We start from the raw sequence: 23,988 nt of genomic DNA on the forward strand, positions 1-23,988 counted from the left end.
GGTGAGGGAAACAGGGACTGTCAGGTCTTCCTTAATGGCCCCCTTGTCCATTACTACTTGTATCTTCAAAGGTTTGGATCAATCTCAATGTTACACTTTCCATTTCGTTTGTTCATTGTGAAAAGGGTCTGGTGGAAAACGTCTCATTTGGAAACTAAAGAAATGAGCCAAAAAAAGAGTTTGTTAAATTTATTATAGTTTCACCTCTGGCTATTTTTCTCCACAATGTGAATCTCACAGATATATTATATGCAAATTATTAACTGGATGATTTTCCATCAGATTGTGGGTCATCACATAAATTGGTTAAAATTAAACAGAAGGCACGTTGCCTGCACTTCATTAAGGTCAAGTAAAACGGGTCTGGGACAAGATTGCAATGGGTATAAGTGTGAAAAACAATACTACTTTGAATTCAAGGCTCTGATGGAGAACAATGCATGAGTAAGTGAGCTCACATCACAATGGGAGGAAACCCATTTGGAGCAGATAATAATGCAATATAAAAAGCTACACACAGCATCTAACCACAGCTCTTCCCACTTCCAAGCTCCTTGGGCCTTCAGGAGAGGTGGGGAGCTGAACCCCAGTGAGAGTCAACACCTTCAGGAGAGGGGGGGAGCTGAACCCCAGTGAGAGTCAGCACCTTCAGGAGAGGAGGGGGAGCTGAACCCCAGTGAGTGTCAACACCTTCAGGAGAGGAGGGGAGCTGGATGAACCCCAGTGAGAGTCAGCACCTTCAGGACTGGAACAGCTGGATTAGTGAGTTGTCATCATTGTCATCAATGGAATCTTCCTTTTTAACAGTCTCTAAAGTTGCTTTTTCAAACTCCTTGTCCCTGTCCCCTCTGATCTCAACTGGTTCTCTTTAGGCCAAAGGCTGTCCATTGAGGTCAGTACACATTTGGGCTGAAAGGCAAGACATTCACATGCAGTGCATGTAGGTGTGAGGGTGATGTCAGAAGCATGTGCAAGTGTGTCTGGAAGTCTTCCAGTATAATCATTAGTTCATCACTTATTAATTACTTTAATTAGAGTTAGACTGCGACCCTATAGTCTCAAGAAGATGTATATTTATAATTGGAGGAAGTAACAACCAACATAAATAAAGGGAACCTGTGGATGTTGTGTACTTAGATTTCCAGAAGGCGTTTGACAAGGTGCCACACCAAAGGTTACTACGCAAAATAAGAGCTCTTGGTGTAGGGGGATAACATATTAGCATGGACAGAGGATTGGTTAGCTAACAGGAAACGGAAAGTAGGCACAAATGGGTCATTTTTGGGTTGGCAGGATATAACAAGTGGAGTGCCACAGGGATCAGTGTTGAGGCCTCAACTATTTACAATCTATCTCAATGACTTGAATGAAGGGACCTAATATATGGTTGCTAAATTTGATGATGACACAAAAATAGGTAGGAAAATAACTTTGAAGAGGATATAAGCAGGCTGCAAAGGGATATAGATAGTTTAAGTGATTGGGCAAAAACTTGGCAATGGAGTATAATGTGGGAAAATTGCAAGAAGAATAGAAAAGCAGCATATATCTAAATGGAGGGAGATTGCAAAAGTCTGAGGTACAGAGGGATCAAGGCGTCCTGGTACACAGAAACATAGAAAAATAGAAGCAGGAGTAGGTCATTCAGACCTTTGAGCCTGCTCCGACATTCAATATGATCATCACTGATCCTCTATTTCAACACCATACTCCTCTCCCCCCATACCCCTTGATGCCTTTAGAGTCTAGAAATCCATTTCCATCTTAAATATATTCAGTGACTTGGCCTCCACAGACCTCTGTGGTAGAGAATTCCATAGGTTCACCACCCTCTGAGTGAAGAAGTTTCTCCTCATCTCAGTCCTAAATGACCTGCCCTGTATCCTGAGATTGTAACCCCTTGTTCTAGACCCCCCACCCCCCCCAGCCAGAGGAAACATCATCCCTGCATCAAGTCTGTCCAGCCCTGTCAGAATTTATATGTTTCAATGAAATCCCCTCTCATTCTTCTAAACTCCAGTGAATCCAGGCCTAGTCAGCCCACTCTCTCCTCATACGACAATCCTGCCATCCCAGGAATCAGTCTCCCTCCATTTAGATATATGCTGCTTTTCTATTCTTCTCACAATTTTCCCACATTTTACTCCATTGCCAAGTTTTTTCCCACTCACTTAACCTATCTATATCCCTTTGCAGCCTGCTTATATCCTCTTCAAAGTTATTTTCCTACCTATCTTTGTGTCATCAGCAAATTTAGCAACCATATATTAGGTCCCTTCATTCAAGTCATTGAGATAGATTGTAAATAGTTGAGGCCCCAACACTGATCCCTGTGGCACTCCACTTGTTATGTCCTGCCAACCCGAAAATGACCCATTTGTGCCTACTTTCCATTTTCTGTTAGCTAACCAATCCTCTATGGCACTCCCTCTATGTCAAGTACATTGTTTCTTTGGTAAGGAGACCAAAACTGCACACAATACTCCAGCTGTGGTCTCACCAAGGCCCTGGACAGCTGCAGTAAGATATCCTTGCTCATGTACTCAAGTCCTCTTGCATTGAAGGCCAGCATACCATTTGCCTTCTTAACTGCTTGCTGCACCTGGATGCTTGCTTTCAGTGATTGGTGTACAAAGACACCCAGGTCCCTTTGTACATCAACATTTCCCAATCTATCACCATTTAAATAATACTCTGCCATTCTGTTTTTCCTATCAAAGTGGATAACTTCACATGCATCTGCCTCGAATTTGCCCATTCACTCAACTTATCTAAATTGCCTTGAGGCCTCTTAACATCCTTCTCACCGCTCACATTCCCACCTAGTTTTGAGTTGTCAGCAAACTTGGAAATATTACATTTGGTTCCCCCATCCAAATCATTGATTATATATCGGTAATAGCTGGGGCCCAAGCACTGATCCCTGGGGTATCCCACTAGTCACCGCCTGCCATTCCGAAAAAGATCCATTTATTCCTACTCTCTGTTTCCTGTCTGCTAACCAATTTTCAATCCATGCCAGTATATTACCCCCAATCCCATGTGTATTTAATTTTGCAAACTAACATCTTATGTGGGACTTTATCAAAAGCTTTCTGAAAATCCAAATACATCACATCTGCTGGTTCTCCCTTATCTATTCTGCTAGTTACGTCCTCAAAAAACTCCAAATAGGTTTGTCAAACATGAATCAGGAAACGTTAGTATGTGGGGAGACAGTGGTATAGTGGTAATATCACTAGCCTGTCCACTTGCTCTGGGGAATACTCTGGAGAAACTGGTTTAAATCCCACCATGGCAGCTGGTGAAATCTGAATCATTAATAAATCTGGAATATAAAGCTAGTCTCAGTAATGATGAACATGGCAACTATCATCGATTGTTGTAAAAAAAAAGACCCATCTGATTCACTAATATCCTTTAGAGAAGGAAATCTGCTGTCCTTACCTGGTCTGGCCTACATGTGACTCCAGACCCACAGCAATGTGGTTGACTTTTAACAGCCCTCTGAAATGGCCTCACAAGCCCCTCAGTTCAAGGGCAATTAGGGATAGGTAACAAATGCTGGCCTTGCCAGTGGTGCCCACATCCCATGAAAGAGTTTTAAAAAAGGTGTAGCAAATGATTAGGAAGGCAAATGGCAGTTGTTTATTGCAAGGGGAATGGAACATTAAATAAGGATGTTTTGCCACAGCTGTACAGGCCATTGGTAAGACCACATCTGGAGTTCTGTGTACAATTTTGGTCTCCTTCTATAGGAAAGGATATAATTGCATTAGTTCAGGATAGGATAAGAGGACAGCTCTCACTGGAATCATTGGAGAATCATGAACACAGCATATCAGGACAAGCTGTGGCGTCACTGGACTAGCGATCCAGAAACCAAGGCTAATGCTTTGGGGACACGGGTTCAAATCTCACCAAAGCAGCTGGTGGAATTTAAATTCGATTAATAAATCTGGAATTAAAAGCTACTTAGTAATGGTGACCATGAAACCATTGTTGATTGTCATAAAAACCCATCTGATTCACTAATGCCCTTTAGGGAAGGAAATCTGTCATCCTTACCTGGTCTAGCCTACATGTAAGCGCAGACCCACAGAAATGTGGCTGACTCTTAACTGCCCTCTGAAATGGCCTAACAAACCACTCAGTTGTATCAAACCACTACAAAAGTCTTAAAGGAATTAAATTGGACAGATGGCCCAGCATCGAACTAGGCACCGCAAACAATACAGCACACTCAGCCCTGTTGAACCTGCAAAGTCCTCCTCACTAACATCTGGGGGGCTTGTGTCAAAATTAGGAGAGCTGTCCACAGACAAGTCAAGTAACAGCCTGACATAGTTATACTCACCGAATCATACCTTACAGATAATGTCCCAAACAATACCATCATCAGCTCTGGGTATGTCCTGTCCCTACGACAGAACATACCCACCAGAGGTGGCGGTACAGTGGTGTACAGTTGGGAGAGAGTTGCACTGGGAGTCATCAACGTCAACTCTGGACCCCATGAAGTCTCATGGCATCAGGTCAAACACGGGCAAGGAAACCTCCTGCTGATTAACACCTCAGCTGATGAATCAGTACTCCTCCATGTTGAACACCAATTAGAAGAAACACAAGGGTGGCAAGAACACAGAATGTACTCTAGTGGGGGATTTCAATGTCCATCACCAAGAGTAGCTCGGTGGCACCACTACCAACCTAGCTGGCCAAATCCCAAAGGATTTAGCTGTTAGATTGGGTCTGCAGCAGGTGGTGAGGGAACCAACAAGAGTGGAAAACCTACTTGACCTCATCCTCACCACTCTACCTGTTGCAGATGCATCTGTCCATGACAGTATTGGTAGGAGTGACCACTGCACAGTCTTTGTGGAGACAAAGTGCTGCCTTCGCATTCCTCACTATCATTGTGCTAAATGGGATAGATTTTGAACAGATCTAGCAACTCAAAACTGGGCATCCATGAGGCACTGTGGGCCATCAGCAGCAGCAGAATTGCATATAATCACAATTTGTAACCTCATGGCCCAGCATATCCCCCACCTACCATTACCATCAAGCCGGGGGATCAACCCTAGTTCAATGAAGAGTGCAGGAGAGCATGCCAGGAGCAGCATCAAGCATACCTAAAAATGAGGTGTCAACCTAGTGAAGATACAACACCTGACTACTTGCATGCCAAACAGTAGAAGCAGTGCAATAGACGGAACGAAGTGATTCCATAACCAACGGATTAGATCCAAGCTCTGCAGTCCTGCCACATCCAGGCATGAATGGTGGTGGACAAATAAACACCTCACTGGAGGAGGAAGCTCCACAAATATCCCCATTCTCAATGGTGGGGGAGCCTAGCACATCAGTGCAAAGGACAAAGCTGAAGCATTTGCAACCATCTTCAGCCAGAAGTGCTGAGTGGTTGATCCATCTTGGCCTCCTCCAGCAGTCCCCAGCATCATATATGCCAGTCTTCAGCCAATTTGATTCATTCCACATGATATCAAAAAACAGCTGAAGGCACTGGACCGACAACATTTCAGCAATAGTACTTAAGACTTGTGCTCCAGAATGAGCTGTGCCCTTAGCCAAGCTGTTCCAGTACAGCTACAACACTGACATCTACCCAGGAATTTGGAAAATTGTCCAGATATGTCCTGTCCACAAAAAACGGGACAAATCCAATCCGGTCAATTATCACCCCATTAATCTACTGTCGATCATCAGTAAAGTGATGAAAGGGGTCATCAACAGTGCTATCAAGTGCCAATTGCTGAGCAATAACCTGCTCATTGATGCTCAGTTTGGATTCCACCAGGGCCCCTCAGCTCCTGAACTCATTACAGCCTCAGTCCAACATGAACAAAAGAGCTGAACTCCGGAGGTGAGATGAGAGTGACTGCCTTTGACATCAAGGTGGCATTTGACCAAGTGTGGCATCAAGGAGCCTAGCAAAACTGAAGTCAATGGGAATCAGGGGGAAAACACTCCACTGGTTGGAGTCATACCTAGCACAAAGGAAGGTGGCTGTGGTTGTTGGGGGTCAATCATCTCAGTCGCAGGACATCACTGCAGGAGTTCCTAAGGGTAGTGTCCTAGGCCCAACCATCTTCAGCTGCTTCATCAATAACTTTCCGTCCATCATATGGTCAGAAGTGGGTAGGTTCGCTGATGATTGCACAATGTGTAGCACCATTTGTGACTCCTCAGATACTGAAGCAGTCTGTGCCCATAGGCATCAAGACCTGGACAACATTTAGGCTTGGGCTAATAAGTGGCAAGTAACATTCATACCATACAAGTGCCAAGCGATGACCCTCTCCAACAAGAGAGAATCCAACCATCTCCCCATGACATTCAATGGCATTACCATTGCTGAATCCCCCACTATCAACATCCTGGGGAGTTACCATTGACCAGAAACTGAGCCAGCCTTTTAAATACTGCGGCTTCAAGAGCCGGTCACAGGCTGGGAATTCTGTGCAGAGTAACTCACCTCCTGACTTCCCAAAGCCTGTCCACCATCCACAAGGCACAAATCAGGAGTGTGATGAATACTTTCCAGTTGCCTGGATGAGTGCAACTCCTACAACACTCAAGAAGCTTAAACATCCAGGACAAAGCAGTCCACTTGATTGGCACCCCTTCCACCACCTTCAACTTACATTCCCTCCATCACCAACACACAGTGGCAGCAATGTGCACCATCTACAAGATGCAACAACTCAGCAAGGGTCTTTCGACAGCACCTTCCAAATCCGTGACCTCTACCACCTAGAAAGACAAGGGTGGCAGATACATGGGAACACTACCGCCTGCAAGTTCCCCTCCGAGCCACACACCATCCTTACTTGGAAATATATTGCCATTCCCTCACTCTCGCTGGGTCAAAATCCTGGGACTCCCTCCCTAACAGCACTGTGGGTGTACCTACACCACATGAACCGCAGCAGTTCAAAAAGGTGACTCTCCACCACCTTCTGAAGGACAATTAGGGATGGGCAATAAATGCTGGCCCAGCCAGTGACACTCACATCCTGTGAAAGAATAAACAAAATCTTCAGTGTATAAACATGTCCCTTTGTGTTAGTACAGCTGAACTGGTAATAGCCCCAAAAGTCAAAATAAGTGATTTAATGGTGTCAGAAGATTGGAATCTGGGAAAATAGGGACCTTGTGTGTATCATCCCTATAATTAAACAATAAAACGAAGGCTGTAAGTCAATGATTGATCTAGTGACACTCAATGGTTTTGAACTATAGAAAAGGGTAATAGAAGGGGTTCTGAATGGACAAAGGTGTAGAAGACATCCAAAGGAATTCAGAGAGTTCAAGAGATACTCAGAAGGGGAACCAGAGGTCTTGCCCAGCGAGATACAGGCACTTGTCGCTGCAACTTCTACCCAAGGCATAACCAGGTAACATAACTCAAAATTATAACTTGTGAACTGCTCAGATACTTTAATGCATCAAGGCTTTCTTGCACCGAATAAAGTTTAATCACTGCCTCTAATAGGGGTCAATATCAAACTATAGATTTTTAATAAAGCCTGATAGCCAAACAAGTGAGACAGATGTCTGGATGATGTTCGAGGGTGGTGGTGGTAATGTGAAGGGGAGTGGGGGATGACAATAAGGTGAGGGGGTGGCAAAGGTAACATCAGGGGTGGAAGGACAAGGTTTGGCGGCTGGGGGGGGTTGGAGAAATATGCAGAGGTGGGAGTGTCAGGGTAGTGAGGGTAATTTCAGGGGTGAGGGCAATGTCTGGAGATGAGGGTAATGTGAGGAGGCGGGGGTATATAATGCTGGGAAGAGTGAGGGTAAGGGCAGGGAGGAGAGTAATATTGGAGGTGAGTGATGTCAGGTGGTGAGAGTAATGGAGGGGTGATGAGGATAAGGTTGGTGTGGGTGTGGGTGAGGTCATGGAGTGGGGTAAGGTTGGGGGTTGAGGGTAAGGTCAGGGGGTTGACTTTCAGGTCGGGGGGAAGAGGGTAATGTCGGGGGGTAATGGCGGGTGGTAAGGGTAATGTCAAGGGTGAGGGTAATGTTGGGGAATTGGGAGGGTAATATCGGGGAGGGGGTGAGGGTAATATTGGGAGAGTGAGGAGCATATCGGGGAGACAATGAGGGTAATGTCAGGGAGGAGGTGAGGGTGATGTCTTCCATTTCCCTGTACCAGATATGGTGTGAGTGCGAATCACTTACACAATGTTTGAATTCAGTCTGAGCTCCACTGGTGGAGTCAAATATTCCACAAACAGTACATGAGTGACTGTCTGGAGATGAGTCACTTCTTGCACCAGTTCCCTTGTGACTATTCCCTGCATCTCCAGTCTGATCCGCAGATTAATATCCAACATAAAACCTCTCAACAAGTGGTCAGCAAAACACCAGAAGATGGAAACCATTGGGAGACAAAGGAAGAGCAGCAACTTTCAATTTCATAAAAAGAAAATTGATTCTTAAAGTATTCTACACATTTCTTTATCATCTCAACATCATCCCTCCCAATGGACAGCAGCTTGAGCCCAATACCCTCCAACAGTCCCCACCACCCTCAGACACCCCACCCTCCAAACGCCACCTGAGGCACCCCCTTCCCTCTCTGCCACCTCTGCCTACACTTCCTCACTCAGCACTGTTTTAGAGGAATCCTTACTCCATGGGTGTGCCTGGCTATTGCACACACACTGTTACTATCTAATACCAATGACATTTCCACACTATCAGAACTGGCTTCACAAGTGAGGTGGTCACAGAGTCACCACTTTGTGTCAGAGAAAAGTACATTGGTCTCATCACCAAAAGTATCACTCTGTGGTTATAAAATTCACTCCAGGACCGAGTATGTAATCCAGACTGACACATCAGTGTATCACTGAGGGAGCGCTGCAGTGTCCGAGGGGCCGAACTGTGAGAGAGCGCTGCAGTGTGGGAAGTGCCAAATTTCAGTTGAGAACTTAAATTAAGGCCTCTCAACTGCATATATAAGATCCCATTATACTACTGGAGAAGAGCTGAGGAGTTCTCTCCAGTGCCATGAAGTCAATATTCCTCCCTCAACCAACATCACCAAAAGCAGCTTAACTAGTTGTTTGTGTCCTTAGTTGTTTACAACTAATTAGTTGCGTTCAAAATATCTACCAGATTAGGCTGCAGAATGACATTCATTTGAATTCATTGTGCGAGATGCCAACAAATAGGTAAAAAGAGGGATGAGGTCCTGCAAGCAGAATATAGGGAGCTAAGAAATAAATTAAAAACAGGACCTCAAAAAGGAAGCAATCTCAGGATTACTCCTTGTGCCACATGCTAGCAAGATCAGGAATAGAAGAATAGACTAAATGAATGCATGGCTGGAGAGATGGTGTAGGAGGGAGGATTTAGATTCCTGAGGCATCGGGGCCAATTCTGGGGAAGGTGGGACCTGTACAAGCTGGACGGGTTGCACCCCAGCAGGACCAGGACCAACATCCTCGCAGGGGTATTCGTTAGCACTGTCGGGGAGGTTCAAACTAGAGTGGCAGGGGGGTGGGAACCTTAGTGGGGTTTGGGGAAACAAAGATAGAAATGAAAGACAGAATATTAAAAAGCAAAAGTGGAAGGCAGAGGAAACAGGGGCTAGCAGCAAATAGGGCCATAGTATAAAAAAAGATGTGTAAAAAGACAAGTCTAAAGGCACTGTATCTGAATGCACGGAGCATTCGCAATAAGGTAGATGAATTAACAACACAAATAGATGTAAATGGGTAATCGATATGGTTGCGATTATGGAGACATGGCTGCATGGTGACCAAGACTGGGAACTGAATGTCCAAGGGTATTCGATATTTAGGAAGGACAGGCAAAAAGGAAAAGGAGGTGGTGTGGCACTGTTAGTTAAGGATGAAATCAGTGCAATAGTGAAAAAGAATATTGGCTCAGAAAAATTTAGATCTGGACGGAGTTAAGAAGCAACAAGGGGTGGAAAACATTAGTGGGAGTTGTATATAGGCCTCCAAACAGTAGTGGTAAAGTAGGGGACAGTATTAAACAGGAATTTAGAGATGCATGTAACAAGGGTGCTACAGGAATCATGGGTGACTTTAATCTACATATAGGCTAGGCAAACCAAATTAGCAATAATACTGTGGCAGATGAATTCCTGGAGTGTATACGAGATGGTTTTTTAAGACCAGTACGTCGAGGAACCAACTAGGGAACAGACTATCCTAGATTTGGTTTTGTGCAATGAGAGGGCATTAATTAATAATCTTGTTGTGCGGGGTCCTTTAGGGAACAGTAGCCATAACATGATAGAATTCTTCCTTAGGTTGGAAAGTGAAGTAGTCTGATCCGAAACTAGGGTCCTAAATCTAAACAAAGGAAACTACGAAGGTATGAGGCAAGAGTTGGCTAAGGTAGATTGGGGAACTTCATTAAAGGCATGATGGTGGATAGGCAATGGCTAATATTTAAGGAACGACTGTATGTATTGCAACAGTTATATATTCCTTTCTGGTGCAAAAACACGACAGGAAAAGCGGCCCAACCATGGCTAACAAAAGAAATTAAGGATAGTATTAGATCCAAAGAGGAGTCATATAAAGTTGCTAGAAAAAGTAGCAAACCTGAGGATTGGGAGCAGTTTAGAATTCAGCAAAGGAGGGCCAAGAGATTGATTAAGAGGGGAAAAACAGAGTATGAGTGTAAACTTGCAAGGAACATAAAAGCGGACTGTAAAAGCTTCCAAAAGTATGTAAGAAGATGATTAATGAAGACAAATGTAGGTCCCTTACAGTCCAAAACAGGAGAATTTATAATGAAGAACAACGAAATGGCAGAGCAATTAAACAACTACTTTAGGTCTGTCTTCATGGAGGAAGACACAAATAACTTCCCAGAAATACTAGGGAACCAAAGGTCTAGTGAGAAGGAGGAATTAAAGAAAATTAGCATTACTAAAAAATAGTGCTGGAGAAATAAATGGGACTGAAAGCCAAAAAATCCCCAGAGCCTGATAATCTACATCCCAGGGTGCTAAAGGAGGTGGCCATGGAAATAGCGGATGCATTAGTTGTCATCTTCCAAAATTCTGTAGATTCTGGAACAGTCCCGGCAGATTGAAGGGTGGCAAATGTAATCCCACTATTTAAAAAAAGGAGGGAGGGAAAAAACAGGGAACTGTAGACAGATTAGCCTAACATCAATGGAAGGGAAAATGCTACAGTCTATTATAAAGGATGTGATAACAGGGAACTTAGAAAATATCAACGGGATTAGACAAAGCCAACATGCATTTATGAAAGGGAAATCATGCTTGACAAACCTACTGGAGTTTTTTTGAGGACAAGGGAATACCAATGAATGCAGTTTATTTGGATTTTTAGAAAGCTTTTTAATAAAGTCCCATATAAGAGGTAAGTGTGCAAAATTAAAGCACATGGGATTGAGGTAATATATTGGCATGGATCGAGAATTGGTTAGCAGACAGGAAACAGAGAATAGGAATAAATTGACCTTTTTCGGAATGACAGGCAGTGACTAGTGGGGTACCACAGGGATCAGTGCTTGGGCCCCAGCTATTCACAGCTTATATCAATGATTCGGATGAGGGAACCAAATGTAATATTTCGAAGTTTGCTGACAGCACAAAGCTAGGTGGGAATATGAGTGGTGAGGAGGATGTTAAGAGGCTTCATGGCGATTTAGACAAGTTGAGTGAATGGGCAAATACATGGCAGATGCAATATAATGTGGATAAGTGTGAAGTTGTCCACTTTGATAGGAAAAGCAGAATGCCAGAGTATTAATTAAATGGTGACAGATTGGGAAATGTTGATGTACAAAGGGAGCTGGGTGTCCTTGTACACCAATCACTGAAAGCAAGCATGCAGGTGCAGCAAGCAGTTAAGAAGGCAAATGGTATGCTGGCCTTCATTGCAAGAGGACTTGAGTACAGCAGGAGCAAGGATGTCTTACTGCAGCTATACAGGGCCTTGGTGAGACCACAGCTGGAGTACTGTGTGCAGTTTTGGTCTCCTTACCTATGAAAGAATATATTTGCCATAGAGGGAGTGCAGCAAAGGTTCACCAGACTGATTCCTGGGATGGCAGGATTGTTGTATGAGGAGAGAGTGGGCCAACTAGGCCTGGATTCACTAGAGTTTAAAAGAATGAGAGGGGATTTCATTGAAACATATAAATTCTGACAGGGCTGGACAGACTGGATGCAGGGATGATGTTTCCTCTGGCTGGGGTGTCGAGAACAAGGGGTCACAGTCTCAGGATATGGGGCAGGTCATTTAGGACTGAGATGAGGAGAAACTTCTTCACTCAGAGGGTGGTGAACCTGTGGAATTCTCTACCACAGAGGTCTGTGGAGGCCAAGTCACTGAATATATTTAAGAAGGAAATAGATTTCTAGACTCTAAAGGCATCAAGGGGTATGGGGGGAGGAGTATGGTGTTGAGATAGAGGATCAGTGATGATCATATTAAATGGCGGAACAGGCTCAAACGGCTGAATGACCTACTCCTGCTCCTATTTTCTATGTTAAATATTTCCAAGGTACTATATAAAAGCACGGCCACTTCTTTCAATTTAGCCGAGGCAACACTGGAGATCGAGGGCCCTCAGAAATCGATCAGATCCAATTGTACTGTACATGTCAGTAAAGTGGAGGGGGGGGGGGGGGAGGATCAAAGCTTCCTCACTCTGCTGACTATGAGGTGCCAAGCTTATCGCCTCGGTATTAACGGGGAGCCCAGTAAGGTCGGTGGGGTGGAGACTCTGTTGATCTTAACGAGGCACAGCGCCTCCAATCTTTTCCTCCGGCCCTCCCCACTCGCACAGACGGCTGAATGGCAGGTTTAAGGTTCACGTGTTGCTCGAAAATTTTGAGAATTTGAAATGAATATCAAAAGAAACCTGAGGTCAGTGACTGAACATGTGACAGGTCCAAACTTCTCACAGACCGAGAATCGAGAAGGACACCACAGCATAGCAGGAATGAAGCAGCACTGAAAGATTATATGAATCAGATCTGAACACACTGCACCAATCGGAGGACCACGCGTTTCTGCTTAATCATCCAACCCCCTCACACAAGCATCGCTTTCCTTCTGTTTCCCAGTACAGTGATGAGGAACATTAAACAATTGAAGGACAGATGCCAGTTCGTCGTTACATGCTTTTCAATAATGTGCAATTGTGAAAGAGTTCACCATTGGTAACTCGCACCAAGATATCTACCCAGCCAGCTGGGTGCTGCTGAAGGTGAATGAAGAGGAATGGGGACCTGCCTTGATGTATTTTAATGGTCTGGCAGCCCACCTCTCATACCTCGTCGGGCTGTACAGATCAAAATGAAAGGCTGTAAATGACTGTAATATTGTTTGTACTGATGCACCTGGTGATACATTTTGTAAAAGTTTAACCTGGATTGTACCCTTGTAATGTTGTTTTTGAAATGGTTTTGAATGTGATTGAAGATTTTTATGAATAAAGTATATTTTTACAAAAAAAAAAGCCCACCTCTCATACAGGGATCTACCTGAATAACCTGTCTTCAAAAAGCTCATCACTTTGTAACTGCCACTGGTGTCCCATGTAGGGTTAACATGGGGTCATAAAGTTATTTGGGACAGTTCACGCCCGCCCATTAACCCTCAAAATTCCGGTGTTCAGCGTTGTAGTTAAGTTGTGTAACTTGCGCCCGCACAGCCCTGAACAAGGGGACAAACAGCTGCCAAATGATCTTCAGTGTAGGGACAGCTAATGCAGATTCCCCGAGTAAAAACTGTTTTCATTATACTCCCCGATCAGGGGACTGCGGAATCGAGAATGGGAACAGGCGACAATGGTTTCGGTTCTTCCTAATATTTGATTTTCGGAAATTTCGGCTCATCCAGGATGGAATGAAGGAGAAACAATGTGACAAATCAGAGGCACCAGAGGTGGTGTGATCGAGCTGGGTGTTAGTAGTACGCATGTGAAACCTAATATCGCCAAAGGGCAGCATCTTTATTATAAAAACGTAAGGGTGCCTGACCGAGTGGGTCTTGATAATGAGTTCGTTTCCCCCCCCTAGCAACTGGTGAGAATATGTTAACGAAACGGTTATGGATTTCCCGTTTCTGTTGCTCAGTGTCCACTGACTTTTCCCCTGATGCTCAGAAAGTAACTTATTCAGCTTCAGAGAAGTCTGAAAATTGATCTGGGCTAAACAGCTTCATAAGATGTTTGATCTCTGTACTAACCACATGAATCACATTGGCCTACAGTTCAAGATTTCAACCTATTCCAGGAACAATGAAACAGCAAAACAGACATCAGTAGAATATATCCCTGTTTATTTAGTTCCATGCAAGTCAATAAAGTCCATGATTTTCCTACAGTTGCACACCCCCTCTTTTAAATGCATCAACTTTTCTCGGTAGGTGCTGTCTCCCCCGTAGCGTACAGTTCCAAGGATTGACTCTCTAGGGATACAATGGAACTGTTACCTTCTACTCCGATCAATTTCTGACTTTAGTTGGATAATATAAAATATATTTTCTTTTTTAATATTCTTAAAATTCAATCCTTCTGTCCCCCGACATACAAATTTCTAGTTCTGTTCCTTTAAAAAAAATTTCATCCCCTATTCTGAGGATATTCTCATAGTCCTGTATCAATCCAAAACTAATCCCACAGCCCGCTGCCGCCCCACAGTCCTGTATCAATCCATTGACTCCTCAACCTCAGGAAATAGCCTTTCCCTATTCCCTCCATTAAAATTCGCCGTATTATTTTTAAACCCTATAAAACTCCTTGTAAGCTCCTCTGCTCCAGCATAAACACTTTCAATATCTCAAGGCTTTCTGACAAAAAGAATTTCTTATCCCTGTCAACTTCTTGGTTAATTCACCATGCGTTTCCACGGGGAAAGCATCCTGGTTAGCTGGTCCTATAGTCGGCACAGGTTGCACGTTGACCGGGTGGTGAGTGCTGATTGCCTCTTCGACCAAACCCAGAGACCCGCACATTCCTGCTGGGATCAGCGGACGGGGAGCGGGAACGCTGCTTATGAGGCCAGTTGTTGCCTTAGGACAGACCGGGCACAGCGCGAACAGAGCGAGCGCACGACACCCAGACATTTCAAACTGGATTTAAGATCTTTTGCGAACTTCTCAATAATCAACATCATCGTGTCTACAGATCCGCGTTATATCAGCCGCACTCGCGTTAATTTAAATCAGTACCTCGCTTCCCGCCGCTGCAGTCAACAGCGAGACCCACAAGAGAGTCGCTGGGCTCCGCTGCCGAAGCATTCGGTTCCTGCTGTCCAGATGCTGGGAACGTGAGCAAAGACCAGTTCGGAAGGAGCTGCTCCGGCTCAGCTCTACTCACTCAAAGCGGCAGCTCTACTTTTAATTTTACTGATTGACCAGGGGCACGTGTTATACAGGATCAGTGGGAGGAGCTAAGGCGACGTGTCAACACCATTGGGGCGATGAATAGTATTATAGAATGGTTTACAGCACAGAAGTAGCGACCATTTGGTCCATCGTGTCCGTGCTGGCTCTCTTCGAGAGCAACTCAGCTAGTCCCATTCTCTTAACTCTTCCCCGGAGCTCTGCAGATCTTTTCCCCTTAGATAATTATCCAGTGCCCTTTTGAAAGCCAGCATTGAATCTACCCTTCACCCTTTCTCAGGCAGCGTATTCCAAATCCTAACCACTCGCTGTATGAAAAAGATTTTCCCTATGTTGCCTCTGGTTCTTTTGCTAATCACTTTAAATTGGTGCCCTCTGGTTCTCCATCCTTCACCAATGGGAGCGGTTTTTCCCTAGCTACTCTGGCCAGACCCCCCACCATGAACATCTCTATCTAATCTCCTCTTAACTTTCTCTTCTCTAAGGAAAACAATCACAACTTCACCTGTCTAAACTTGTAACTGAAGCACCTCATTCCCAGAACAATTCTCATAAACTTTTCTGTACCTTCTCCAATGCCTTCACATCCTTCCTAAAGTGTGGTCTCCAGAATTGGACATAATACTCCAGTCGAGGCTGAACCAGTGTTTTATAAGGGTTTGCCACAATCTCCTTGCTTTTGTATTCCATGCCTCTATTTATAAAGCCCAGGATCCCATATGCCTTATTAACCATTTTTTCAAACTGCCCTGCCACATTTAACAACTTGTACACATACAGCCCCAGGTCCCTCCCCTCTCCTGCAGCTATATTTGCAGCCGGGTATCCCTGGAGAGGGAGCACGTGGTGTCCACTGGTATACTTGAGGCCTTCCACAACTGGTGGGTGTGGCAGGGGCTGGAGTGCATCATCAGCCCCGTGGACACTATTTTAATTTAATTAGCTACGTTTCCTTTTAAAGTTTCATTTTTGTTACAGTGCCCCCTCAGGGGCTGTTACCCCTTTTATTAGTTTACATTATTGATTTACAATTTTCTTTACAAAACATATAACCCTAGGTCCCTCCCCTCTTCTGTGGCTGTGTTTATGCCCTGGCATCTTTGGAAAAGGAGCACACAGTGTCCACCGGTACAGTTGAGGCCTTCCATGACTGGTGGACACCACTGAGGCTGGAGTGTATCATCAGCCCCCAAAACGACATTTTAGTTTGATCAGTTAAATTTCCTTTAAAATGTTGTCTTTTGTTACAGTGCCCCTTTAAGAGGCTTTCAATATAATTAGTTAATTTGCTAATTAGTCTACTCTTTTATTGGTATACTGAGGAGAGTATAGAGTCTGGCCCCTTTAAGGGGCTGTTAATTAGCCTATTTACTTTAATGTTCTTTTCAAAGGAATATAACCCCAGGTCCCTCCCCCTTCCACGGTTATGTTCATGCCCAGGTGTCCTTGGAGAAAAAGCACACAAAGTCCACTGGTATGCTTGAGGTTCCAGGGACTGGAGTGCATTATCAGCTCCAAAAAATGTATTTTAATTTAATTTGTTAAGTTTCCTTTGAATTTTTTTTGTTATGGTGCCCCTTTAAGGGTCTTTCAATTAGTTAATTAGTTCATAATTGTTCATTTGGTTTACAAAAGAGCATATTACCCAAGGTTCCTTTGCTCCTGTACCCCCTTTAGCATTGTGCTCTTTAGTTTATATTGCTTTTCCTCATTCTTCCAAACAAAATCTATCATTTCACTCTTCTCTGCATTAAATTTCATTTGTCATGTGTCCACCCGTTCTGCCACCCTCTTGAAGTCTATCACTGTCCTCCTCACAGTTCACAATACTCCCATGTTTTGTGTCATCTGCAAATTTTGAAATTGTGCTCTGCACACCCAAGTCTAGATCATTAATGTAGATCAAGAAAAGTGGTTCTACAGCAGAATGCCAATATCAAAGTCAATAACCAGGAAGGATATTGGATATAAAAAACAGAAAACACTGGAAATACTCAGCAGGTCAGATGGCATCTGTGGAAAGAAAAATAGAGTTAATATTTCAGGTCATTGTGGTCTGAACTGGAAAATTGTAAACTACCACCCCATCTCCAACCTCTCTCCAAAGTCCTTGAATGAGTTGCTGCATCCCAAATCCATGCCCAACTTTCCCAGAACTCCATGTTTGAATCCCTTCAATAAAGTTTCCATCCCTTCCATAGTACTGAAACAGCTCTTATCAAAGTCACAAACAACATCCTGTGACAATAACAAAGATAAACATTCCCTCCTCATTGTTCTCAACCTGTCTGCAGCCCTTGACATGGTCCTCCACCATCTTCCTCTTCTAACGTCTCTTCATTGCCAATTGGATGGCACTGCACTCACCTGGTTCCATTCTTATTTATCCAATCATAGCCAGAGAAACACCTGCAATGACTTCTCCCCACTCCCTCACTATTACCTCCAATATCCCCCAAGGATCTATACTTAGCCCCCTACAATTTTTCATCTACATTTTGTGTGTGACTACATCATCCAAAAACACAACGTCATTTCCCATACCAATGCCAATGATATCCCGCTGTACCTCACCATCACTTCTCTTGACCTCTCTGCTGCTTGTCCAACATCCAGTACTGGATGAGTAAATATTTCCTCCAATAAAATACCGAGAAGACTGAAGCTATTGTCTTCAATCCCACAACAAACTTCCTTCCCTAGCCACTGACTGCACTCCTTTCCCTGGCAACTGTCTGAACCAAACTGGACTGTTCACAACCTTAGTGTCATATCTCATCAAGATGAGCTTCTGACCACATATCCGCACCATCACTAAGACTGCCTATTTCCACTTCCATAACATTGCCTGACTTTACTCCTGCCTCAGCTCATCTGCTGCCAAAGCCTTTACCCAGGCCTTTATTACCTCTAGACTTGACTATCCTACGCAGTCCAGCTGGCCTCCCACATTCTCTGTCTTCAAGTACCATATCCTTAAGAAGGCACTGGCAACCATGGACTTCCACATGTTGGTCCATGGTTATGTTTGGCAAGGTACTGCGGTGGTTTGCCATTGCCTTCTCAGGTTCTGGCTGACCAGGAGACTCTCCCGCTCTTACCACTGGTCATAGGCGTATTGGAAGGATTTGCAGGTTGATAATAAACCTGTTTGGCTATGTTATGAATGCACCTTCCATGGCCATCAAGTCCTGGAGTGGGACTCAAATCTGAAGCTTCTGATTCAGAGGTAGGGACGCTACCATTACACCACAAGACCTCCTCTCCCACATTCTACTCTCCATAAATTGAGATAATCTAAAACGTTGTTGCCTTTGTCCTAAGACGCACCAAGTCCTATTCACCCATAACCTCTGTGTTCTCTGATTTACATTGGTTCTTGGTTAAGCAACACTCAATTAAAAAATTCTCATTCTTGTTTTCAAACTCCCCCAAACGGCCTCACTTCTTTCTATCTCAATAATTTCCTTCAGCCCTACACCTCATTGATATCTGTGCTCCTCCAATTCTAGCCTCTTGAGCATCCCAATTTTAATCACTCCACCATTTGGTGGCTGTGCCTTCAACTGCCAAGACCCTAAGCTCTGGAATTCACTTCCTAAAACTCACTCTCCCTCTTTCCTCCTTTACGGTGCTCCTTAAGACCTACCTCTTTGACCAAGCTTTTAATCAGCTGTCTTAATATTTCCCTATGTAGTTTGATGTCACAGTTTGTTTCATAATGGTCCTGCAAAGAAAGGAAGAAAGTGCCTTGGGATGTCTTACTACATTAAAGGTGCTATATAAATACAAGTTATTGTTGTTGTTGGAAAAAGTTAGAGCTACAAAAAGTTTCAAGCAAGTACAGAGACAGGAAAATAGGGAAGGTAAGAAAGAACAAATGAGATGGTATGTACGGGATGGAAACCAGGACTAACAAGCTGACAAAAGGATGATAGTGCAAGGCAAAGGGAAATGTTAATGAGACAAGTAAAGGAACAAAATATGGATCAGGAGGAGATGTAATGGTAACAGCAGAAGTATTACCAATTCTATTAAAAGGTCCTCAACCTAAAATTTCTCTCTCTACAGATGTTGTATGACCTGCTGAGTATTTAAAGCGTTTGTTTTTATTTCAGATTCCCTGCATCCATAGTATTTTACTTATGCATTACTAGCACTTGTTGTCTGAAAAAAATAATTAGACTATTGGTTATGATTTAATATTGCTAAACTCAATACAAAAGAAAAATACCCCAGAAACTCCCTGCTGACACCCAACTCTGGCCCCTAAACCCCGAGCACCATCTCTCAGGCTCTCCCAAACAGGTTTCCTTAGTCTCTGCTGAAATCTGGGTTACAATCCTCTCACTATATTCATTTATCAAAACCAATGTTGATCCAGACTCCCAAAGGCAGTTTTGTTAAAGCCAGTTATTCCCTTCTGACTTTTCTGAACTTGGTAACCAGACCAGGTTCAAATGCAACTATCAGTCCACAGAATCTTCCCTTAGAAATTACATGCAAAATAATTTACTTCTAGGTGTGTCTATTGAGACGGTTTCACCACAAAGTGCTCCTAAGGGACAGTGTAGAGAAACTGTGTTTAATCTGAGTAGCTCCATATTACAACCTGATCCAGGCTGCCTGTCAGCATCATCACACAGTTAGAGTTTGTTAAATGTGTGCAAAATTCAGAAACCGATTTGACCTGCACCCTATGCCTAAACACAAATATATGGTTGTGAGGCCACTCAATGAAGATGTTGTATTTCAGTCTTACACTGCATTTGCTTCTTGCTGAAAAACATTTCTAGATCTCTGCGATTGAGACATCCTTGGGTCTTATTGATTATAGCCCAACTGAGATCTCTGCGCTCCTCCAATTCTGGCCTCTTTTCCATCCCTTACTCTCTTTGCTTCACAATTGGTGGCTGTACTTTCAGCTGCCTGGGCCATAAACTCTGGAATTCCCTCCCTAAACCTCTCTGCCTTCTCTCCCCCTTTAAGATGCTCCCTAAAACATTAAAAACTATTGGGTCACCTGTCCTAATATCTCCTTATGTGGCTCAGTGTCAAAATTTGTCTGATAATTGCTCCTTTGAAGCACTTTGGGATGTTTTATGTTTAAGCCACTAATAAATAAAAGTTGTATTGTGATATTATTGAAGCTAAATGTGGTCAAGTTTTACTGTAACCTATTAATTGTGTTATTTATATGCATATTGTGGGCATTAACTGGGGGATTCACTTGCGTCCCTACAAAAAGGATCAAATTGAAACTATGGTGGTTGAGTTGAGGAGGCACATGTTTGTAGTGTGCACCTCTGTAAATAAATGCTTATAAAACTAAAAGATTGGCTCCAATTCTATCCTTTACTATCTGGCTTTCTGGATAATAACGTAATCCAACTTGTAATTTAAAAATATAAAGACGTCCCTTTGCTTTGTGGACAATCTGATTGAAATGCCCTCTCCCCATCTCTATACTAGAGTTCACTGCATTAGTAACACAACCTAATCCAATTTCCCTTCGCTTGTTTTCAGTCAGATAACTCCACATTGGTGTGCACCTGATTGGGCTGAAGCAGAGTTGGATCTCTGGATGAATCCCAGTGACTGGTTTTAGACAGCAGTTGCATCTCACTCCACGTAAATGAAAGCAAAAGTAGAGCTTCACTCAGAGGCATGAACAGCAGAGGAGAAGCTTCCAGCTCCCACACCCTCCAACCCACCCACTGTACCTTATGCCACTCTAATCACCATGCATGTACCTTTTGCAGTCTCCCAACACATTCTCACTGGTAAACCCTCTGCAGACTCACTGTGTACTATCTCTGGAACTACTCCAGTCCAAAGTCCTCAGGCTAAGGCACACAGAGCAGGAAGATATCTGGTTTGATTCCTGGTCTATGCTGAGTTAGCTCATCTCAGCTGTATTGGTTTAGTGCTAAGGTTGGCCTCAGGGCCCCATGGATTATGGGGAGGGAGAGTCATCCAAGGTTACTGCTCTTGATCCTGGACTATTTTAGAAAGTAGCGGGTGTCTGAATATAAGATGCAGGGCTACTGAGCACAGTTGTGCTACCCCTCCATGGCTAATTAGACTCACTTGCAAAGTAGCCAATTGGGTGATTTGCCATCAGAATACCCTGATGAAAGGTTATGTCCTTGATGTAAAGTCACGTCTTAATGAAAACTCATGACCTTGATGAAAGGTCACAATCCTGATGAAAGATCATTATCTGATTAAAGCAACCTGCTTGGTTGCACTTCAATCAAGATGAACTTCCCTTTCAACCACTCAGCTGCCAGCTTTTCCATCAAACACAAAATCTCAAACAGTAGAATTACATAGAATACACAGCACAAAAACACACCATTGAGCCTTACCAGTCTGTGCTGGTGTTTTTGCTTCACTTGAGTGTCTTCCCAACCTTTCTTATCTAGCTCTATCAATATAACCCTCTATTCTCCTCTTCCTCATTTGCTTATCTAGCTTCCCCTCAATTTTACCTTTGCTATACGTCAATTAGTTCCTGTGGTAGCAAGTTTCATATCTCATCATTGTCTGGGTGATGAATTTTCTTCTGAATTCCCTATTTAATTTCTTGGTGAATTTCTTATATTGTTGGCCTCTGGTTTTGCTCCTCCCCACAAGTAGAAATACACTGTCTGTGTTTACTCTATCAAAATCTAACAAGAATTAAACACTTGTTTCAAATCTCAATCAGAAAATTGTCTTTGTTCTAAATGTTTTATTACAAAACTTCTAACAATCTCTTGAAGTTTGTCACTCTGCCTTTTATTTTCTGATTCTTTTATTGAAATGACAAAGCAGAGTTTCAGGTTTGCGGAGATGAAAACGGTCCAATTATTAAATCGAGTTTAGTTAGCACTTCCCAGCAAAACTAAGATTGAGAAAGTTCCATTATTACCCAACCAAAGCTGCCGAGTAGCTAAGACCCCTCCCTCCGAGCTTTTGTTCATTTCAGGGGGACTCGATGCCTTACCAAGCGGAACTGCTCCGGAACTCTTTCTGTGCTGCCCAGATCTGTTAGTTCCCCATGTCTAGCTCAGCTCTCCAGCTTTGCTGCATTTCTGACCTTGATTTACCTTTTGTTAGGTTGTTCAGGACTCTGAGATCCTGGGCTTTTTACTGGTATCTGTGGACAGCACGGTTGTGGGAGAGATTGGATATAAACAAGACACTAAAAAGGCTGATAATTAAAACTAAAAATCAATTTTTTTCCCATTTAGAGATACTTGCATTTATATAGCATCTTTCACAATCTCAGTATGTCCCAAAGCACTTTACAGCCAGTTAATTACTTTTGATGTGTAGTCACTATTGCAGTTTAAGAAACGTGGAATCCAATTTGTGCACAGCAAGATCTCACATATAGCTACGTGATAATTGATTAGATAATCTATTCTAGTCATGCTGTTGAGGGATTTAACCCTGATCTGATCTTCTGACCCTACATCTGGTTGATCACCAAAATCAATTACTTCCAACTTGAAACATTGTCCACCTCTGCCCTTTCCTCAGCTCATCTGCTGTTGAAGCCCTCATCCATGCCTTTGTTACCTCGACTCCACTACTCCAATGTTCTCTTGGCCAACCATCTTCCATTCTCCATAAATACAAGCTCACCAAAAACTTGGCTGCCTGTATCCTAACTTGCACCAAGTCCCAGTTCAAAAAATTCATCCATGAGATGTGGGCTTCGCTGGCTGGGCCAGCATTTTTATTATCTATCCCTAGTTGCCCTTGAGAAGGTGGTGGTGAGCTGCCTTCTTGAACTGCTGCAGTCCATGTGGTGTAGGTACACCCATAGTGCTGTTATGGAGTTCCAGGATTTTGACCCAGCGACAGTGAAGGAACGGCGATATATTTCCAAGTCAGGATGGTGAGATACTTGGAGGGGAACTTCCAGGTAGTGTTCCCATCTATCTGCTGCTCTTGTCCTTCTAGGTGGTAGTGGTCGTAGGTTTAGAAGGTACTGCCCAAGGAGCCTTGGTGAATTCCTGCAATGCATCTTGTAGATGGTACACACTGCTGCTACTGTGCATCGTTGGTGGAGGGAGTGAATGTTTGTGGATGTGGTGCCAATCAAGTGGGCTGCTCTGGCCTGTATCAAGCTTCTTGAGTGTTGTGGGAGCTGCATTTATCCAGGCAAGTGGGGAGTATTCCATCACACTTCTGATTCGTGCCTTGCAGATAGTTGACAGGCTTTAGGGAGTCAGGAGGTGAGTTACTCATTGCAAGATTCCTAGCCTCTGACCTGCTCTTGTGGCCACATTATTTATGTGGCTAGTCCAGTTCAGTTTCTGGTCATTGATAACCCCCAGGATGTTGATAGTGGGGGATTCACTAATGGTAATGTCATTGAACATCAAGGGGCGATGGTTGGATTCTCTCTTGTTGGAGATGGTCATTGCCTGGAACTTGTGTCGTGTGAATGTTACTTGCCACTTGTCAGCCCAAGCCTGGATGTTGTCCAGGTCTTGTTGCATTTGGACATGGATTGCTTCAGTACCTGAGGAGTCGCGAATGATGCTGAACATTGTGCAATCATCAGCGAACATTCACCCTTCTGACCTTT

Source organism: Cetorhinus maximus, chromosome 15 (genome assembly GCF_964194155.1).
Source record: "Cetorhinus maximus chromosome 15, sCetMax3.hap1.1, whole genome shotgun sequence".
Lineage (NCBI taxonomy): Eukaryota > Metazoa > Chordata > Chondrichthyes > Lamniformes > Cetorhinidae > Cetorhinus > Cetorhinus maximus.